Here is an 18,527-nt window from a genome sequence, read left to right as displayed (position 1 = left end):
TAACATTATCGAAGTAGTTCAGGTGGGTAGCTGCGTCAGCAGGCGTAGGCTGCAAAGGAACAAGTAATAGGTGTATTCCTGTGCTGGAAAGAGAAGAAAGGAAACACAACGTTTCGGCTGTGGAGCCTTCTCCGGATGTGCTTCTCCACACCCGAAGAAGGCTCCACGGCCGAAACGTTGTCTTTTCTTTCTTCTCTTTTCAGCGTGGAATAAACCTATTACTTGTCCCGTAACATTATCGAGTCAGTTGCGAGCTGTCCTTAGGAGTTCCCAGATCCGGTGTTGAGGGGTGTTGAAGAGAGTTCGCTGGTGAGATCACCATCCACGACCCGAACGCTCTGTGAGCGTTTGCAATGCCTGGTGAGATGCTGTAGGTTTGGCTGATCGCGCCTGGGGCAGAGGGCAGCCTCCTGGCCTCGGGACGAGGGCTCCAACCCCGTCCAGAGTGCGTGACCCCAGGGGCAGCAGGGAGCTGTGGACCAGTGTGAAAGGAGGGGTTTGTGTGGGACATACAGAGCTCATTTGCTCTGTACGCGAGGGGTTAGGAAGAGCCGGGCGAGATGGACTTGTCCTTGTTATCCCTCTCCGACTGCAGTTCATAACTTCCACTTACACATGAGCCGGACCGAGTTTCTCGAGAAGAGTTAATGCGAACAAAAGGGCAAGTTTCCCTATGTCTGCAGATAATTATCATTTAATTGCTTGCACTTACATAGCGCTTTTCTGGACACTCCACTCAAAGCGCTTTACAAGTAATGGGGATCCCCTCCACCACCACCAGTGTGCAGCATCCACCAGATGACAACACCTAACACGATACTTTATTTCATTCGCGAGCCGGACATTAAATACGTTCACTGGCATTTTCTCAATTTTTTATTGAAGCTTCCGAGGTATTGGAAAAGGGGGTTCTCTAATTTCTAATGAAAGAGGGTTGTTAAATTTTAATAAATTAAATAGGGGAGTTTTAATTTTAATAAAAGGGTTTATATAATTTGTTCCGAGTTTTTAACTATGCATCGTATCAAACCTCGCTGAACTATTTCATTCGCCTGATCAGATCTGGACGTAGTGCTCAGGGTAGTTTAAAATTAAATGAATCCTCCGCCTTCTTACTCGGAGTTCCAAGATCTAACGTGTTGTTTGAACTCGGGAAGCTTTGGCCAACGTGTCAATGGCGCCCCCTGGTGGTGGGATCTGATTTCACTGCAGTACAAGACCTTTTCAATTGCCTGGACAGCGCTCAACAGGGAAGCGCTCTCCCAGATGTCACGGAAATTTGTGTATTTATCTGCTTCGAGAACTGCAGCTGCTACTGCTTCTGCTAATATTCATTCTACATTTTATTACTACTACTACAACTAATAATGAGTACTTTTATTTGCTTTATAAGCCCTATACAATTTCTTGCATTAGGAACTCATCTTTTTACATACCCCAGCTTGCTCTCCATGAGACACAGCCACAGAGAGAAGCTTTGGGTCAGAGCACAGGGTCAGCCATTGTACAGCACCCCTGGAGTCGTTGGGGTTAAGGGCCTTGCTCAGGGGCCCAACAGAGTATGATCCCTCTACTAGCTGCAGGATTTGAACCAACAACCTTCCAGTCACAGGAACAGATCTTTGGCCACAGAGCCACTGCTCCTGTCTATGTCTCAGCATGAGTGTGTCTGCCTGATCACTTGTCTGTCTCTGTTCACCTGTCTGTGTCTGATCTCTGAACAGGGACACCTGTCTGTCCCTGATCACTTGTCTGTCTCTGATCACCTGTCTGTCTCTTACTGCCCTTTTCCCATGATCACCTGTCTGTCCTGCCCTTCTCCAGATGCTGAAGCCCCTAGTGGAGAAGAAGAGGCGCGACAGGATCAACCAGAGTCTGGAGGAGCTGAGGGCCCTGCTGTTCAACTGCACACATGACCAGGTCAGACTGGCCTTCTGTCTGTGTCTGTCTGTGTATCACTTTAGAGCAGGGCAGGGTCAGTGTATCTACAGGGTGTCCAGCCTTGGTCCTGCAGGGTCAGTATATCTACAGGATGTCCAGTCCTGGTCCTGCAGGGTCAGTGTGTCTGCAGGGTGTCCAGTCCTGGTCCTGCAGGGTCAGTATGTCTGCAGGTGTCCAGCCCTGGTCCTACAGGGTCAGTGTGTCTGCAGGGTGTCCAGTCCTGGTCCTGTAGCATCAGTGTGTCTGCAGGGTGTCCAGTCCTGGCCCTGCAGGGTCACTGTATCTACAGGGTGTCCAGCCCTGGTCCTGGGGGGTCAGTGTGTCTGCAGGGTGTCCAGTCCTGGTCCTGGGGGAGTCAGTGTGTGTGCAGGGTGTCCAGTCCTCGTCCTGCAGGGTCAGTGTGTCTGCAGGGTGTCCAGCCCTGGTCCTGCAGGGTCAGTGTGTCTGCAGGGTGTCCAGTCCTGGTCCTGGGGGACTTGGTTTCCAGTCCTGATATATGTGACATTTTGTGGCAGTGTGTCGAAAAGACGTCCAGAAGCGTCTCTGTGAGAATGATTCCACTGCCATTGTTTTTCCAGCTCCCACTATGTTCTCACGCCCTTTGCTGGTCTTGTGTCTCCACACACAGAGATTCCGGAACCCGAAGCTGGAGAAGGCAGAGATCCTGGAGCTGACTGTGTCGTACCTGGAGAGGAGGAGGAGGGAGAGGAAGACCGGGCAGACGGGTAGGTGTTGGAGCCCAGGTCTCTGCTGCTTTGTCAAGCTCTTTAAGCCTCGACTGAACTAGCCTATGAACACTGAAACTGTGGGGCTTCCTGCCACAAGGGGGCGATGTTTGGGCTGGATTTGCTCAGCTTCCTCTGCAGCACCGCCCCCTTGTGGCTGTCCACTGGCCTTGCAGTGCCCTTCCTCTGCTGACACTCACTCCCAGTATATGCAGGAAGTGGATACAGGGCTGTGGGTACAGGTCTAGCATGTAAAAACCCTAAATGTGGTACCTTATAAAATTCTCTCCAGCTCCTGGTCCTTTGTGCTGCGTGTAAATGTTTTCAACCAGTTAACCAGTCCAGTGAGGGGGTTTGATTAAGTACCAGTGAACACAGCCGGAACATGTTGGGATTCAGAGGTGAAGGACCCATCGAGAGACATTCTACTACCTCTGTCAAAACCATATATATTTTATATATAATAATATAATATTGTTAGATACCTGAATTAGTATTGCCAAGCCTCTGTCACACTAGAGCAGTATGTGGCACAACACCAAGCACGCAAGGAAGCAGACTCTAACACTCGGGAGCTGTGTGTGTGCTGGTGCCTGCAGTGTGTCTACACAAAGATCTCACACTCTTCCTCTCTCTCTGTCACCTCCCCTCCCTGCCTGTCTCTTGCCTCTCACAGGTGAGGTACCTTCCCAGCCTCGGGCTGCTCAGCCCCTCGGGGAGGGGGATACCTCGATCCCCAGTTACAAGGCCGGTTTCCAAAAGTGCGTCTCCCAGGTCACCAGTTTCATCCGCTGCGTGGAACCCCCGGAGCAGGAGCGTCTCGTCCGGGGGCTGAGGTGCTACTGGGGCTCCCGCCAGTCTGAGCCTGCCGATGGGGAGACCCCCTCTGCTGGCGACGCCCCCTCGCCCCCCTCTGCAGCGCCGGATCTCATGGAGGCGCTGGAATCCTGCCGCTGCTTGTACTGTTGGGGTGCACGGCCACACCTACTCCCAGGCACCTCCACAGTCTCCCCAACCTCTTTTCCTGCCTTCCCTAGTCCCTACCCCTCTTCATCGGCCTCCCCGCCTCATCCCAGTGGGCGCCCCTTCACACCCCTGTACCCCACCCCCTCTCCCTCTCCCCCCTGTCCTGTCTCCAGTTCCCTCTCGCCCCCCTACACCCCTGCGTCTCTCCCCTTCCCAGTCCCCTCTCCCTCCTCCTCCTCCTCCTCCTCTTCCTCACCTTGCTCCATCTTCTCGAACCCGGGCTGGAGTCTCCCCTCGCCCTTCGCCCCTGTGGATCCTCTGCTGCCCCCGCACCTCTCCCCTTCCCCCAGCCGGGGGGCAGACTGGAGCTGCCCTCCCAGGAACCTCCTGGCCTCGACACCCCTGCGGCACTCCGGGCTCCTGCCAGGCACTCAGCTGGTCTGGAGGCCCTGGTAGTGAGAGGGATTCACCCACCTCCTCGACCACAGCCTCTCCCTGGGGCGGATTCCGGGACAGAGGCGCTCTGCGGCCGCGTCTCCTCCCCCAGCCGAGCGCAGGACGAGCGGGGGGGGGGGCGAACTTGCCTTTCAGTTTCCCGATGGTGACGGACGCGCGGCTTGAGCGCCCTCTGCTGGGCGCGGCGCGGATGGCGGCTCAGCGAGAGCAGCCGCTCGCAGAGGACCCGAGAGCGCGAGAAGACAGATACTTTATTGATCCCGCGAGGGAAATTGCAGTGCAACAGCAGCTTAGCACAGCCCACGCAGCACAGCGTAACGAAATAATAACAACAAAAGGTAACGATCGAGAGGGGATCACTGACCCAAGGGTCTCAAACCGCTGCTTTTTTGTGAGACGAAAGGGAACCGGCTTCAACAACCGTGGCTGGGCGGCTTGTTCCCCACCCACGCCACTCTTTGTGTAAAGCGGTGCCTTCTGCTCCCCGAGTGCAGGGGCAGCTGTCCCAGTAAAAGGCAGCCCCCCAGTCCAGATTTGTCGCATGTGACCCCGATTCTTAGTGGCACAGGTGGGTGAACGATTCCACAGAGGAATTTCACTCATCCTTCATCTCCCACGCCAGGGCGACCCCTTGTGGTTGCCTGGGGAACCCCATTCCGCGGCCTGGCGACCCCCCAAAAGCCCCAGGAGTTTATAAACTTATCAGTTGATGGATTTCAGGCGCCAGGAACAGGGGTGGCTGCAGGAGGTCACACGGGGTGTTCAATGCATGTTCATTGTAGAGTTAGCAGCGTTTCCAGGGCGCTGAAAATGTGTGAGCTGAGCGCCCCCTTCAGGAAACCGAGGTATTGCAACAATGCCGAAACAGGCTTGAAATCAAACATGGTTGAAATCTCGGGCAGGATCATTTTTTGTCTCTTTAGTGTAAGGTCTATTTTGAATTGCGTTGCTTTCTAAAAGAAAATGCAAGAAAGTTCTGCGATTAATCCCGGGTTTATTTATATGTATAATATGTAATTACAGGTCTGTAAATTGTAAAAAATATATATATATTTCTGTGTATTCCTATGTGTCTGTCTCGTTCGAACTATCACAGTTCGTCTTATAGATGAACAGTTTCCTTCCAGATCCATCTAATGACCAGTACTTTTCCTTTTATGAGTTCTTCATATTGAACTGTAAAGAGAGTCTGTCCTCTTGCTCCCTGATTATGGATTCTATTTGCTGAAATTATATATGTATGTTTCTATTGGGAACAGTGTTATTTCTGCGATATTGTACTGAAATAAAGAGGTCTATTTAACTAGCTACATTCCCGGTCGTTGTCAGTCTTGGTGTCTAGGGAAGAAAACACATTTGTCCGAATTCTCTGGCCAACCAGTCTTCGTTTGTGGTTCCATAGTGTAGCGGTTATCACGTCTGCTTTACACGCAGAAGGTCCTGGGTTCGAGCCCCAGTGGAACCAAGACCTTTTACTCGTCAGCCGATCCAATACGGTATCAGATGACATAATGCAAATCCCTCTTTTACTTTTACATGCTGGAATGAACCAGGGACATTTCTCTGCTGTGTATGATTTGGAATATCTGTATTAAAGTCAAGGGGCCTGTGTACATATTTGCAACGCGCAGTAAAACCGTGTTGTGAAACCGTGCGTCTTTGGCTCTGCATATTGAGCTGAAACACAGAGCCCCTGATGCACATCCATACTCGTCACAGAAAGCGCTTCACCAACGTGGTAGCGTGGCCGAGCGGTCTAAGGCGCTGGATTTAGGCTCCAGTCCCTCCGGGCTCGTGGGTTCGAATCCCACCGCTGCCAGAGATGTTGTGTTAAGCAACACGTGACGTCACTGGACTGAATGAGGTGTCAGTGCAAAAATTGCAGTAGGCAGGGGTAAAGGGCTATACAATACAGCGTTCTTGCATTGAAGAACAGCGATTAATGACAGGTTTAGCTCACTTGCTTTTAAAAAAATGCGTTTTTAATCGAAATACATTCTTTTCAAGTCACCCATTAAACGGGTTAGGAGAGTGGGGCCGTGTGCGACTGCATTGCAGGTGCTCGACGGTGTAATTACATCAGCGATTATCTGTGACACGGCAGCTCCGACTCTTTGTGAATATATTTATTTTAATATCTATATTGTCAATAGAGCAAAGACGTCTTTTTACAGGCTTCCTGTTGGGAAGACAAACAACAGAACCTAAGACGACACATAACAAAACAGCCGTCCCTGGGTGGGCTCGAACCACCAACCTTTCGGTTAACAGCCGAACGCGCTAACCGATTGCGCCACAGAGACTAACTGACAGGCCAGTAGGCCAGTTTGCAAACAGAACATAATGCAGTGGACAACCAGTGGAGCTGTCAAAAGTACGCAGGTATATATACAGGTACTGTGTGCAGACGTGGATGCGAGACGTCCACTGTATCACCTCAGGCGCGTTCCCTATTGGCCCGACTCCCTTCCTCGCAGAACCCTCTTCACCATGGCAACCGGTGGCCACACACATACACACGCGCAGAACCCTGTCGTAACGACTACAGAAACTGCCGAAAACCGGGAACGACAAGAACCGCGACCACAGGTGCAGCCCTTGTACGGCAAACCATCTCATAGTGGAAAAAAAAAGTTGCCTTGGCCGAAAAAAAAGAAGCACTGGCGTATCAGGGTCTTCTTGAAATGCCTCTGTCTGGTGTGAACGGGTGTGAAACCCCAGACCCCCTTCAAAGGCTGAAAGCCATATAGCTTACATGCAGAAGATCCTGGGTTCGAACCAAGCGTTTCTGATCTTAACACAATTGATCACAATTGACAGAGGCATTTCAACAAGATCCTGGTACGCCAGTGCTTCTCGCAAAACTTCAGAACAAGGAAACGCCAGATTAATGTCACACCACACGCACTCCTACACCACTACATACATGACAACTGAATGTAAGCCGAAATTGTACTTAAAACTGTACTAGTTGTACTATTTATTAATCACCATATTATTTTTGCTCTGTTTGCCGTATTACTTTTGCATTGTTTTTGTCCTGTTTGTATACTTTTCTCTGTTTGCGTATTTGTACAGTTTAGAAACAACAGTAGGACAGACATCATCTCGTGACGCAACGGTAGCGCGTCTGACTCCGAATCAAAAGGTTGTGTATTTAAATCACGGTGGGGACAGTCTTTGCTTATTAAAGCTCTGCTGTTGCCGAACCGGGAGCCCTCCTCACAAAGTCCAATTCCCTCTTCAGCTGCAGAGACGCCGATTGTTCTCTTTGGGGAATTAATGAGGTCTGTTTGTGACCTCGTGGCGCAACGGTAGCGCGTCTGACTCCAGATCAGAAGGTTGCGTGTTCAAATCACGTCGAGGTCAGCACTTGCTTTTTCAAGCTCTGCTGTTGCCGAACCGGGAGCCCTCCCCACAAAGTCCAATTCCCCAAGCCTGCTGACCTTATATGACCCTCCCTTCTCGTCAGAACCCGTATTCTCACAGGGTACCTTTCAGAAATCGCAGTACAGAAAGAGAAGAACATCCCGCTGATCTCAGCTGCTGTTGTTTCCTTCATTGGAAAGTGAAGCAAACAGGTGAAAATGTTCTGAGTGTGTTGTTTTCACGGAGCCAGAGAGCCGGTCCACTATATCAGAGTCTCCGTGGCGAACTCTGTCAGCGCGTTCGGCTGTTAACCGAAAGATTGGTAGTCCGAGCCCACCCATGGACGTTGAGGGTCTCTTAATGTAGTAAAGTCACAGTGCAGTCGCTTTGCGAACAGCGAATCATCCAGATGAAATGTCCAGACGGCAAGGCGCTCACACCAGCAAACTGCCACACACAAAGCACTGAACACGTCAACCCAAATGTGTCTCACACTAGTGCAAAGCTTTGAGGTATTGCCACTTTTAACTTACTTAGTTTTCTTTGAATTAACGTGTTATGTTCCTCCTACTGTCATTTCTGTACTGGGACAGACGGTATGAAATGCAAATCTTTGAATAAACGAGGTATTCCGAGGTTGTAGTGTTTAAAACGACTCTGATGGGACTCGAACCCACAACCTTTGAATGACTTCAGGGAGCCACTGTCTAGAAGTTAAGCTCCTGGTCCTTTGTGCTGTGTGTAAATGTTTTCAACCAGTTAATCAGTCCAGTGAGGGGGTTTGATTAAGTACCAGTGAACACAGCCAGAACATGTTGGGATTCAGAGGTGAAGGACCCATCGAGAGACATTCTACTACCTCTGTCAAAACCATATATATTTTATATATAATAATATAATATTGTTAGATACCTGAATTAGTATTGCCAAGCCTCTGTCACACTAGAGCAGTATGTGGCACAACACCAAGCACGCAAGGGAGCAGACTCTAACACTCGGGAGCTGTGTGTGTGCTGGTGCCTGCAGTGTGTCTACACAAAGATCTCACACTCTTCCTCTCTCTCTGTCACCTCCCCTCCCTGCCTGTCTCTTGCGTCTCACAGGTGAGGTACCTTCCCAGCCTCGGGCTGCTCAGCCCCTCGGGGAGGGGGATACCTCGATCCCCAGTTACAAGGCCGGTTTCCAAAAGTGCGTCTCCCAGGTCACCAGTTTCATCCGCTGCGTGGAACCCCTCTTCATCGGCCTCCCCGCCTCATCCCAGTGGGCGCCCCTTCACACCCCTGTACCCCACCCCCTCTCCCTCTCCCTCTCCCCCCTGTCCTGTCTCCAGTTCCCTCTCGCCCCCCTACACCCCTGCGTCTCTCCCCTTCCCAGTCCCCTCTCCCTCCTCCTCCTCCTCTTCCTCACCTTGCTCCATCTTCTCGAACCCGGGCTGGAGTCTCCCCTCGCCCTTCGCCCCTGTGGATCCTCTGCTGCCCCCGCACCTCTCCCCTTCACCCAGCCGGGGGGCAGACTGGAGCTGCCCTCCCAGGAACCTCCTGGCCTCGACACCCCTGCGGCACTCCGGGCTCCTGCCAGGCACTCAGCTGGTCTGGAGGCCCTGGTAGTGAGAGGGATTCACCCACCTCCTCGACCACAGCCTCTCCCTTGGGCGGATTCCGGGACAGAGGCGCTCTGCGGCCGCGTCTCCTCCCCCAGCCGAGCGCAGGACGAGCGGGGGGGGGGCGAACTTGCCTTTCAGTTTCCCGATGGTGACGGACGCGCGGCTTGAGCGCCCTCTGCTGGGCGCGGCGCGGATGGCGGCTCAGCGAGAGCAGCCGCTCGCAGAGGACCCGAGAGCGCGAGAAGACAGATACTTTATTGATCCCGCGAGGGAAATTGCAGTGCAACAGCAGCTTAGCACAGCCCACGCAGCACAGCGTAACGAAATAATAACAACAAAAGGTAACGATCGAGAGGGGATCACTGACCCAAGGGTCTCAAACCGCTGCTTTTTTGTGAGACGAAAGGGAACCGGCTTCAACAACCGTGGCTGGGCGGCTTGTTCCCCACCCACGCCACTCTTTGTGTAAAGCGGTGCCTTCTGCTCCCCGAGTGCAGGGGCAGCTGTCCCAGTAAAAGGCAGCCCCCCAGTCCAGATTTGTCGCATGTGACCCCGATTCTTAGTGGCACAGGTGGGTGAACGATTCCACAGAGGAATTTCACTCATCCTTCATCTCCCACGCCAGGGCGACCCCTTGTGGTTGCCTGGGGAACCCCATTCCGCGGCCTGGCGACCCCCCAAAAGCCCCAGGAGTTTATAAACTTATCAGTTGATGGATTTCAGGCGCCAGGAACAGGGGTGGCTGCAGGAGGTCACACGGGGTGTTCAATGCATGTTCATTGTAGAGTTAGCAGCGTTTCCAGGGCGCTGAAAATGTGTGAGCTGAGCGCCCCCTTCAGGAAACCGAGGTATTGCAACAATGCCGAAACAGGCTTGAAATCAAACCTGGTTGAAATCTCGGGCAGAATCATTTTTTGTCTCTTTAGTGTAAGGTCTATTTTGAATTGCGTTGCTTTCTAAAAGAAAATGCAAGAAAGTTCTGCGATTAATCCCGGGTTTATTTATATGTATAATATGTAATTACAGGTCTGTAAATTGTAAAAAATATATATATATTTCTGTGTATTCCTATGTGTCTGTCTCGTTCGAACTATCACAGTTCGTCTTATAGATGAACAGTTTCCTTCCAGATCCATCTAATGACCAGTACTTTTCCTTTTATGAGTTCTTCATATTGAACTGTAAAGAGAGTCTGTCCTCTTGTTCCCTGATTATGGATTCTATTTGCTGAAATTATATATGTATGTTTCTATTGGGAACAGTGTTATTTCTGCGATATTGTACTGAAATAAAGAGGTCTATTTAACTAGCTACATTCCCGGTCGTTGTCAGTCTTGGTGTCTAGGGAAGAAAACACATTTGTCCGAATTCTCTGGCCAACCAGTCTTCGTTTGTGGTTCCATAGTGTAGCGGTTATCACATCTGCTTTACACGCAGAAGGTCCTGGGTTCGAGCCCCAGTAAAACCAAGACCTTTTTCTCGTCAGCCGATCCAATACGGTATCAGATGACATAATGCAAATCCCTCTTTTACTTTTACATGCTGGAATGAACCAGGGACATTTCTCTGCTGTCTATGATTTGGAATAACTGTATTAAAGTCAAGGGGTCTGTGTACATATTTGCAACGCGCAGTAAAACCGTGTTGTGAAACCGTGCGTCTTTGGCTCTGCATATTGAGCTGAAACACAGAGCCCCTGATGCACATCCATACTCGTCACAGAAAGCGCTTCACCATCGTGGTAGCGTGGCCGAGCGGTCTAAGGCGCTGGATTTAGGCTCCAGTCCCTCCGGGGTCGTGGGTTCGAATCCCACCGCTGCCAGAGATGTTGTGTTTAGCAACACGTGACGTCACCGGACTGAGAGAGGTGTCAGTGCAAAAATTGCAGTAGGCAGGGGTAAAGGGCTATACAGTACAGCGTTCTTGCATTGAAGAACAGCGATTAATGACAGGTTTAGCTCACTTGCTTTTAAAAAAATGCGTTTTTAATCGAAATACATTCTTTTCAAGTCACCCATTAAACGGGTTAGGAGAGTGGGGCCGTGTGCGACTGCATTGCAGGTGCTCGACGGTGTAATTACATCAGCGATTATCTGTGACACGGCAGCTCCGACTCTTTGTAAATATATTTATTTTAATATCTATATTGTCAATAGAGCAAAGACGTCTTTTTACAGGCTTCCTGTTGGGAAGACAAACAACAGAACCTAAGACGACACATAACAAAACAGCCGTCCCTGGGTGGGCTCGAACCACCAACCTTTCGGTTAACAGCCGAACGCGCTAACCGATTGCGCCACAGAGACTAACTGACAAGCCAGTAGCCCAGTTTGCAAACAGAACATAATGCAGTGGACAACCAGTGGAGCTGTCAAAAGTACGCAGGTATATATACAGGTACTGTGTGCAGACGTGGATGCGAGACGTCCACTGTATCACCTCAGGCGCGTTCCCTATTGGCCCGACTCCCTTCCTCGCAGAACCCTCTTCACCATGGCAACCGGTGGCCACACACATACACACGCGCAGAACCCTGTCGTAACGACTACAGAAACTGCCGAAAACCGGCATGTTATATGCTGATGTTATATGACCCTCCCTTCTCGTCAGAACCCGTATTTTCACAGGGTACCTTTCAGAAATCGCAGTACAGAAAGAGAAGAACATCCCGCTGATCTCAGCTGCTGTTGTTTCCTTCATTGGAAAGTGAAGCAAACAGGTGAAAATGTTCTGAGTGTGTTGTTTTCATGGAGCCAGAGAGCCGGTCCACTATATCAGAGTCTCCGTGGCGAACTCTGTCAGCGCGTTCGGCTGTTAACCGAAAGATTGGTAGTCCGAGCCCACCCATGGACGTTGAAGGTCTCTTAATGTAGTAAAGTCACAGTGCAGTCGCTTTGCGAACAGCGAATCATCCAGATGAAATGCCCAGACGGCAAGGCGCTCACACCAGCAAACTGCCACACACAAAGCACTGAACACGTCAACCCAAATGTGTCTCACACTAGTGCAAAGCTTTGAGGTATTGCCACTTTTAACTTACTTAGTTTTCTTTGAATTAACGTGTTATGTTCCTCCTACTGTCATTTCTGTACTGGGACAGACGGTATGAAATGCAAATCTTTGAATAAACGAGGTATTCCGAGGTTGTAGTGTTTAAAACGACTCTGGTGGGACTCGAACCCACAACCTTTGAATGACTTCACAAAGCCACTGTCTAGAAGTCCAACGCGCTATCCTTTGCGCCACAGAGCCTGCTAGAAATGAGGAGGTGACCAGCTGAACAGGACAGAGAAACAGCTCAACACCGTGAAACGGAGGTTCATCTCCTGATCAAAAGTCTGTCGGCAGTTTGAATGTTATGGAGAAGACAACTACGTGGCGCAATCGGTCAGCGCGCGGTACTTATACAGCAGTGCTCAGCGGAGTCATGCCGAGGTTGTGGGTTCGAGCCCCACCTGGAGCAGCTCTTCTTTTGCTGTCTCACCTGTCCTGTCTGGAGAGCACTGAGCCAGAAGATCAAGGAGAGAAACGCCCAGCTGGAGCTGCGCTGCACCTACCTGCTCCCTGAGCTCATCGAGAACAGCACAGCCCACAGTGGACTGATTGTGAAATGGAGAGAGGATTCTCTGTTAATCGTGCTCCTCCTGGGAGAGGTCAGGGTGTGAATTTCACGTGTCTGCTCTCTGTGCGAGATCCGGGCAGGAAGAACAATCCGTGATCTGGGAGGAAGAAACTCTTTGGAAGAGCGGCGACCCTCACAGGACAGAGTAATCAAACTCTTCAGCTGCAGAGACGCCGATTGTTCTCTTTGGGGAATTAATGAGGTCTGTTTGTGACCTCGTGGCGCAACGGTAGCGCGTCTGACTCCAGATCAGAAGGTTGCGTGTTCAAATCACGTCGAGGTCAGCACTTGCTTTTTCAAGCTCTGCTGTTGCCGAACCGGGAGCCCTCCCCACAAAGTCCAATTCCCCAAGCCTGCTGACCTTATATGACCCTCCCTTCTCGTCAGAACCCGTATTTTCACAGGGTACCTTTCAGAAATCTCAGTACAGAAAGAGAAGAACATCCTGCTGATCTCAGCTGCTGTTGTTTCCTTCATTGGAAAGTGAAGCAAACAGGTGAAAATGTTCTGAGTGTGTTGTTTTCACGGAGCCAGAGAGCCGGTCCACTATATCAGAGTCTCCGTGGCGAACTCTGTCAGCGCGTTCGGCTGTTAACCGAAAGCTTGGTAGTCCGAGCCCACCCATGGACGTTGAGGGTCTCTTAATGGACTGTCTTTTACCTCATTAAGAGGTAAAAGACAGTGTAGTAAAGTCACAGTGCAGTCGCTTTGCGAACAGCGAATCATCCAGATGAAATGTCCAGACGGCAAGGCGCTCACACCAGCAAACTGCCACACACAAAGCACTGAACACGTTAACCCAAATATGTCTCACAATAGTGCAAAACTTTGGGGTTTTGACACTTTTACCTCACTTAGTTTTCTTTGAATTAACGTGTTATGTTCTTCCTACTATCATTTCTGTACTGGGACAGACGGTATGAAATGCAAATCTTTGAATAAGCGAGGTATTCCGAGGTTGTAGTGTTTAAAACGACTCTGGTGGGACTCGAACCCACAACCTTTGAATGCCTTCACGAAGCCACTGTCTAGAAGTTTAGCTCCTGGTCCTTTGTGCTGTGTGTAAATGTTTTCAACCAGTTAATCAGTCCAGTGAGGGGGTTTGATTAAGTACCAGTGAACACAGCCAGAACATGTTGGGATTCAGAGGTGAAGGACCCATCGAGAGACATTCTACTACCTCTGTCAAAACCATATATATTTTATATATAATAATATAATATTGTTAGATACCTGAATTAGTATTGCCAAGCCTCTGTCACACTAGAGCAGTATGTGGCACAACACCAAGCACGCAAGGGAGCAGACTCTAACACTCGGGAGCTGTGTGTGTGCTGGTGCCTGCAGTGTGTCTACACAAAGATCTCACACTCTTCCTCTCTCTCTGTCACCTCCCCTCCCTGCCTGTCTCTTGCGTCTCACAGGTGAGGTACCTTCCCAGCCTCGGGCTGCTCAGCCCCTCGGGGAGGGGGATACCTTGATCCCCAGTTACAAGGCCGGTTTCCAAAAGTGCGTCTCCCAGGTCACCAGTTTCATCCGCTGCGTGGAACCCCCGGAGCAGGAGCGTCTCGTCCGGGGGCTGAGGTGCTACTGGGGCTCCCGCCAGTCTGAGCCTGCCGATGGGGAGACCCCCTCTGCTGGCGACGCCCCCTCGCCCCCCTCTGCAGCGCCGGATCTCATGGAGGCGCTGGAATCCTGCCGCTGCTTGTACTGTTGGGGTGCACGGCCACACCTACTCCCAGGCACCTCCACAGTCTCCCCAACCTCTTTTCCTGCCTTCCCTAGTCCCTACCCCTCTTCATCGGCCTCCCCGCCTCATCCCAGTGGGCGCCCCTTCACACCCCTGTACCCCACCCCCTCTCCCTCTCCCCCCTGTCCTGTCTCCAGTTCCCTCTCGCCCCCCTACACCCCTGCGTCTCTCCCCTTCCCAGTCCCTTCTCCCTCCTCCTCCTCCTCCTCCTCTTCCTCACCTTGCTCCATCTTCTCGAACCCGGGCTGGAGTCTCCCCTCGCCCTTCGCCCCTGTGGATCCTCTGCTGCCCCCGCACCTCTCCCCTTCCCCCAGCCGGGGGGCAGACTGGAGCTGCCCTCCCAGGAACCTCCTGGCCTCGACACCCCTGCGGCACTCCGGGCTCCTGCCAGGCACTCAGCTGGTCTGGAGGCCCTGGTAGTGAGAGGGATTCACCCACCTCCTCGACCACAGCCTCTCCCTGGGGCGGATTCCGGGACAGAGGCGCTCTGCGGCCGCGTCTCCTCCCCCAGCCGAGCGCAGGACGAGCGGGGGGGGGGCGAACTTGCCTTTCAGTTTCCCGATGGTGACGGACGCGCGGCTTGAGCGCCCTCTGCTGGGCGCGGCGCAGATGGCGGCTCAGCGAGAGCAGCCGCTCGCAGAGGACCCGAGAGCGCGAGAAGACAGATACTTTATTGATCCCGCGAGGGAAATTGCAGTGCAACAGCAGCTTAGCACAGCCCACGCAGCACAGCGTAACGAAATAATAACAACAAAAGGTAACGATCGAGAGGGGATCACTGACCCAAGGGTCTCAAACCGCTGCTTTTTTGTGAGACGAAAGGGAACCGGCTTCAACAACCGTGGCTGGGCGGCTTGTTCCCCACCCACGCCACTCTTTGTGTAAAGCGGTGCCTTCTGCTCCCCGAGTGCAGGGGCAGCTGTCCCAGTAAAAGGCAGCCCCCCAGTCCAGATTTGTCGCATGTGACCCCGATTCTTAGTGGCACAGGTGGGTGAACGATTCCACAGAGGAATTTCACTCATCCTTCATCTCCCACGCCAGGGCGACCCCTTGTGGTTGCCTGGGGAACCCCATTCCGCGGCCTGGCGACCCCCCAAAAGCCCCAGGAGTTTATAAACTTATCAGTTGATGGATTTCAGGCGCCAGGAACAGGGGTGGCTGCAGGAGGTCACACGGGGTGTTCAATGCATGTTCATTGTAGAGTTAGCAGCGTTTCCAGGGCGCTGAAAATGTGTGAGCTGAGCGCCCCCTTCAGGAAACCGAGGTATTGCAACAATGCCGAAACAGGCTTGAAATCAAACATGGTTGAAATCTCGGGCAGGATCATTTTTTGTCTCTTTAGTGTAAGGTCTATTTTGAATTGCGTTGCTTTCTAAAAGAAAATGCAAGAAAGTTCTGCGATTAATCCCGGGTTTATTTATATGTATAATATGTAATTACAGGTCTGTAAATTGTAAAAAATATATATATATTTCTGTGTATTCCTATGTGTCTGTCTCGTTCGAACTATCACAGTTCGTCTTATAGATGAACAGTTTCCTTCCAGATCCATCTAATGACCAGTACTTTTCCTTTTATGAGTTCTTCATATTGAACTGTAAAGAGAGTCTGTCCTCTTGCTCCCTGATTATGGATTCTATTTGCTGAAATTATATATGTATGTTTCTATTGGGAACAGTGTTATTTCTGCGATATTGTACTGAAATAAAGAGGTCTATTTAACTAGCTACATTCCCGGTCGTTGTCAGTCTTGGTGTCTAGGGAAGAAAACACATTTGTCCGAATTCTCTGGCCAACCAGTCTTCGTTTGTGGTTCCATAGTGTAGCGGTTATCACGTCTGCTTTACACGCAGAAGGTCCTGGGTTCGAGCCCCAGTGGAACCAAGACCTTTTACTCGTCAGCCGATCCAATACGGTATCAGATGACATAATGCAAATCCCTCTTTTACTTTTACATGCTGGAATGAACCAGGGACATTTCTCTGCTGTGTATGATTTGGAATATCTGTATTAAAGTCAAGGGGCCTGTGTACATATTTGCAACGCGCAGTAAAACCGTGTTGTGAAACCGTGCGTCTTTGGCTCTGCATATTGAGCTGAAACACAGAGCCCCTGATGCACATCCATACTCGTCACAGAAAGCGCTTCACCAACGTGGTAGCGTGGCCGAGCGGTCTAAGGCGCTGGATTTAGGCTCCAGTCCCTCCGGGCTCGTGGGTTCGAATCCCACCGCTGCCAGAGATGTTGTGTTAAGCAACACGTGACGTCACTGGACTGAATGAGGTGTCAGTGCAAAAATTGCAGTAGGCAGGGGTAAAGGGCTATACAATACAGCGTTCTTGCATTGAAGAACAGCGATTAATGACAGGTTTAGCTCACTTGCTTTTAAAAAAATGCGTTTTTAATCGAAATACATTCTTTTCAAGTCACCCATTAAACGGGTTAGGAGAGTGGGGCCGTGTGCGACTGCATTGCAGGTGCTCGACGGTGTAATTACATCAGCGATTATCTGTGACACGGCAGCTCCGACTCTTTGTGAATATATTTATTTTAATATCTATATTGTCAATAGAGCAAAGACGTCTTTTTACAGGCTTCCTGTTGGGAAGACAAACAACAGAACCTAAGACGACACATAACAAAACAGCCGTCCCTGGGTGGGCTCGAACCACCAACCTTTCGGTTAACAGCCGAACGCGCTAACCGATTGCGCCACAGAGACTAACTGACAGGCCAGTAGGCCAGTTTGCAAACAGAACATAATGCAGTGGACAACCAGTGGAGCTGTCAAAAGTACGCAGGTATATATACAGGTACTGTGTGCAGACGTGGATGCGAGACGTCCACTGTATCACCTCAGGCGCGTTCCCTATTGGCCCGACTCCCTTCCTCGCAGAACCCTCTTCACCATGGCAACCGGTGGCCACACACATACACACGCGCAGAACCCTGTCGTAACGACTACAGAAACTGCCGAAAACCGGGAACGACAAGAACCGCGACCACAGGTGCAGCCCTTGTACGGCAAACCATCTCATAGTGGAAAAAAAAAGTTGCCTTGGCCGAAAAAAAAGAAGCACTGGCGTATCAGGGTCTTCTTGAAATGCCTCTGTCTGGTGTGAACGGGTGTGAAACCCCAGACCCCCTTCAAAGGCTGAAAGCCATATAGCTTACATGCAGAAGATCCTGGGTTCGAACCAAGCGTTTCTGATCTTAACACAATTGATCACAATTGACAGAGGCATTTCAACAAGATCCTGGTACGCCAGTGCTTCTCGCAAAACTTCAGAACAAGGAAACGCCAGATTAATGTCACACCACACGCACTCCTACACCACTACATACATGACAACTGAATGTAAGCCGAAATTGTACTTAAAACTGTACTAGTTGTACTATTTATTAATCACCATATTATTTTTGCTCTGTTTGCCGTATTACTTTTGCATTGTTTTTGTCCTGTTTGTATACTTTTCTCTGTTTGCGTATTTGTACAGTTTAGAAACAACAGTAGGACAGACATCATCTCGTGACGCAACGGTAGCGCGTCTGACTCCGAATCAAAAGGTTGTGTATTTAAATCACGGTGGGGACAGTCTTTGCTTATTAAAGCTCTGCTGTTGCCGAACCGGGAGCCCTCCTCACAAAGTCCAATTCCCTCTTCAGCTGCAGAGACGCCGATTGTTCTCTTTGGGGAATTAATGAGGTCTGTTTGTGACCTCGTGGCGCAACGGTAGCGCGTCTGACTCCAGATCAGAAGGTTGCGTGTTCAAATCACGTCGAGGTCAGCACTTGCTTTTTCAAGCTCTGCTGTTGCCGAACCGGGAGCCCTCCCCACAAAGTCCAATTCCCCAAGCCTGCTGACCTTATATGACCCTCCCTTCTCGTCAGAACCCGTATTCTCACAGGGTACCTTTCAGAAATCGCAGTACAGAAAGAGAAGAACATCCCGCTGATCTCAGCTGCTGTTGTTTCCTTCATTGGAAAGTGAAGCAAACAGGTGAAAATGTTCTGAGTGTGTTGTTTTCACGGAGCCAGAGAGCCGGTCCACTATATCAGAGTCTCCGTGGCGAACTCTGTCAGCGCGTTCGGCTG

The 18,527-nt window shown here is 50.8% G+C and overlaps 13 non-coding genes across 13 annotated transcripts; 9 read left to right on the top strand and 4 right to left on the bottom strand.

The window, feature by feature from the left end:
• The first annotated feature begins 5,480 nt into the window (after nucleotides 1–5,480).
• Nucleotides 5,481–5,553, top strand: trnav-uac (transfer RNA valine (anticodon UAC)). The gene has a single exon. It is a non-coding gene; the product is annotated as a tRNA-Val (tRNA).
• A 272-nt stretch (nucleotides 5,554–5,825) lies between these two features.
• Nucleotides 5,826–5,907, top strand: trnal-uag (transfer RNA leucine (anticodon UAG)). Its single transcript has one exon. It is a non-coding gene; the product is annotated as a tRNA-Leu (tRNA).
• Nucleotides 5,908–6,317: 410 nt separating this feature from the next.
• On the bottom strand, nucleotides 6,318–6,391 carry trnan-guu (transfer RNA asparagine (anticodon GUU)). Its single transcript has one exon. It is a non-coding gene; the product is annotated as a tRNA-Asn (tRNA).
• A 994-nt stretch (nucleotides 6,392–7,385) lies between these two features.
• Nucleotides 7,386–7,457, top strand: trnaw-cca (transfer RNA tryptophan (anticodon CCA)). The gene has a single exon. It is a non-coding gene; the product is annotated as a tRNA-Trp (tRNA).
• Nucleotides 7,458–10,455: 2,998 nt separating this feature from the next.
• Nucleotides 10,456–10,528, top strand: trnav-uac (transfer RNA valine (anticodon UAC)). Its single transcript has one exon. It is a non-coding gene; the product is annotated as a tRNA-Val (tRNA).
• Nucleotides 10,529–10,800: 272 nt separating this feature from the next.
• trnal-uag (transfer RNA leucine (anticodon UAG)) lies at nucleotides 10,801–10,882 on the top strand. Its single transcript has one exon. It is a non-coding gene; the product is annotated as a tRNA-Leu (tRNA).
• Nucleotides 10,883–11,292: 410 nt separating this feature from the next.
• Nucleotides 11,293–11,366, bottom strand: trnan-guu (transfer RNA asparagine (anticodon GUU)). Its single transcript has one exon. It is a non-coding gene; the product is annotated as a tRNA-Asn (tRNA).
• An 853-nt stretch (nucleotides 11,367–12,219) lies between these two features.
• On the bottom strand, nucleotides 12,220–12,312 carry trnar-ucu (transfer RNA arginine (anticodon UCU)). The gene is made up of 2 exons: nucleotides 12,276–12,312; nucleotides 12,220–12,255 (listed from the first exon to the last, which is right to left on the bottom strand). It is a non-coding gene; the product is annotated as a tRNA-Arg (tRNA).
• Nucleotides 12,313–12,894: 582 nt separating this feature from the next.
• trnaw-cca (transfer RNA tryptophan (anticodon CCA)) lies at nucleotides 12,895–12,966 on the top strand. Its single transcript has one exon. It is a non-coding gene; the product is annotated as a tRNA-Trp (tRNA).
• Nucleotides 12,967–16,243: 3,277 nt separating this feature from the next.
• On the top strand, nucleotides 16,244–16,316 carry trnav-uac (transfer RNA valine (anticodon UAC)). Its single transcript has one exon. It is a non-coding gene; the product is annotated as a tRNA-Val (tRNA).
• Nucleotides 16,317–16,588: 272 nt separating this feature from the next.
• trnal-uag (transfer RNA leucine (anticodon UAG)) lies at nucleotides 16,589–16,670 on the top strand. Its single transcript has one exon. It is a non-coding gene; the product is annotated as a tRNA-Leu (tRNA).
• A 410-nt stretch (nucleotides 16,671–17,080) lies between these two features.
• Nucleotides 17,081–17,154, bottom strand: trnan-guu (transfer RNA asparagine (anticodon GUU)). The gene has a single exon. It is a non-coding gene; the product is annotated as a tRNA-Asn (tRNA).
• Nucleotides 17,155–18,148: 994 nt separating this feature from the next.
• trnaw-cca (transfer RNA tryptophan (anticodon CCA)) lies at nucleotides 18,149–18,220 on the top strand. The gene has a single exon. It is a non-coding gene; the product is annotated as a tRNA-Trp (tRNA).
• Nucleotides 18,221–18,527: the final 307 nt, after the last annotated feature.

Source organism: Atractosteus spatula, chromosome 3 (genome assembly GCF_055471065.1).
Source record: "Atractosteus spatula isolate fAtrSpa1 chromosome 3, fAtrSpa1.hap1, whole genome shotgun sequence".
Classification (NCBI taxonomy): domain Eukaryota; kingdom Metazoa; phylum Chordata; class Actinopteri; order Semionotiformes; family Lepisosteidae; genus Atractosteus; species Atractosteus spatula.
Note: the sequence above shows the minus strand (reverse complement) of the source record. Positions and strands in the feature narration are given on the sequence as shown.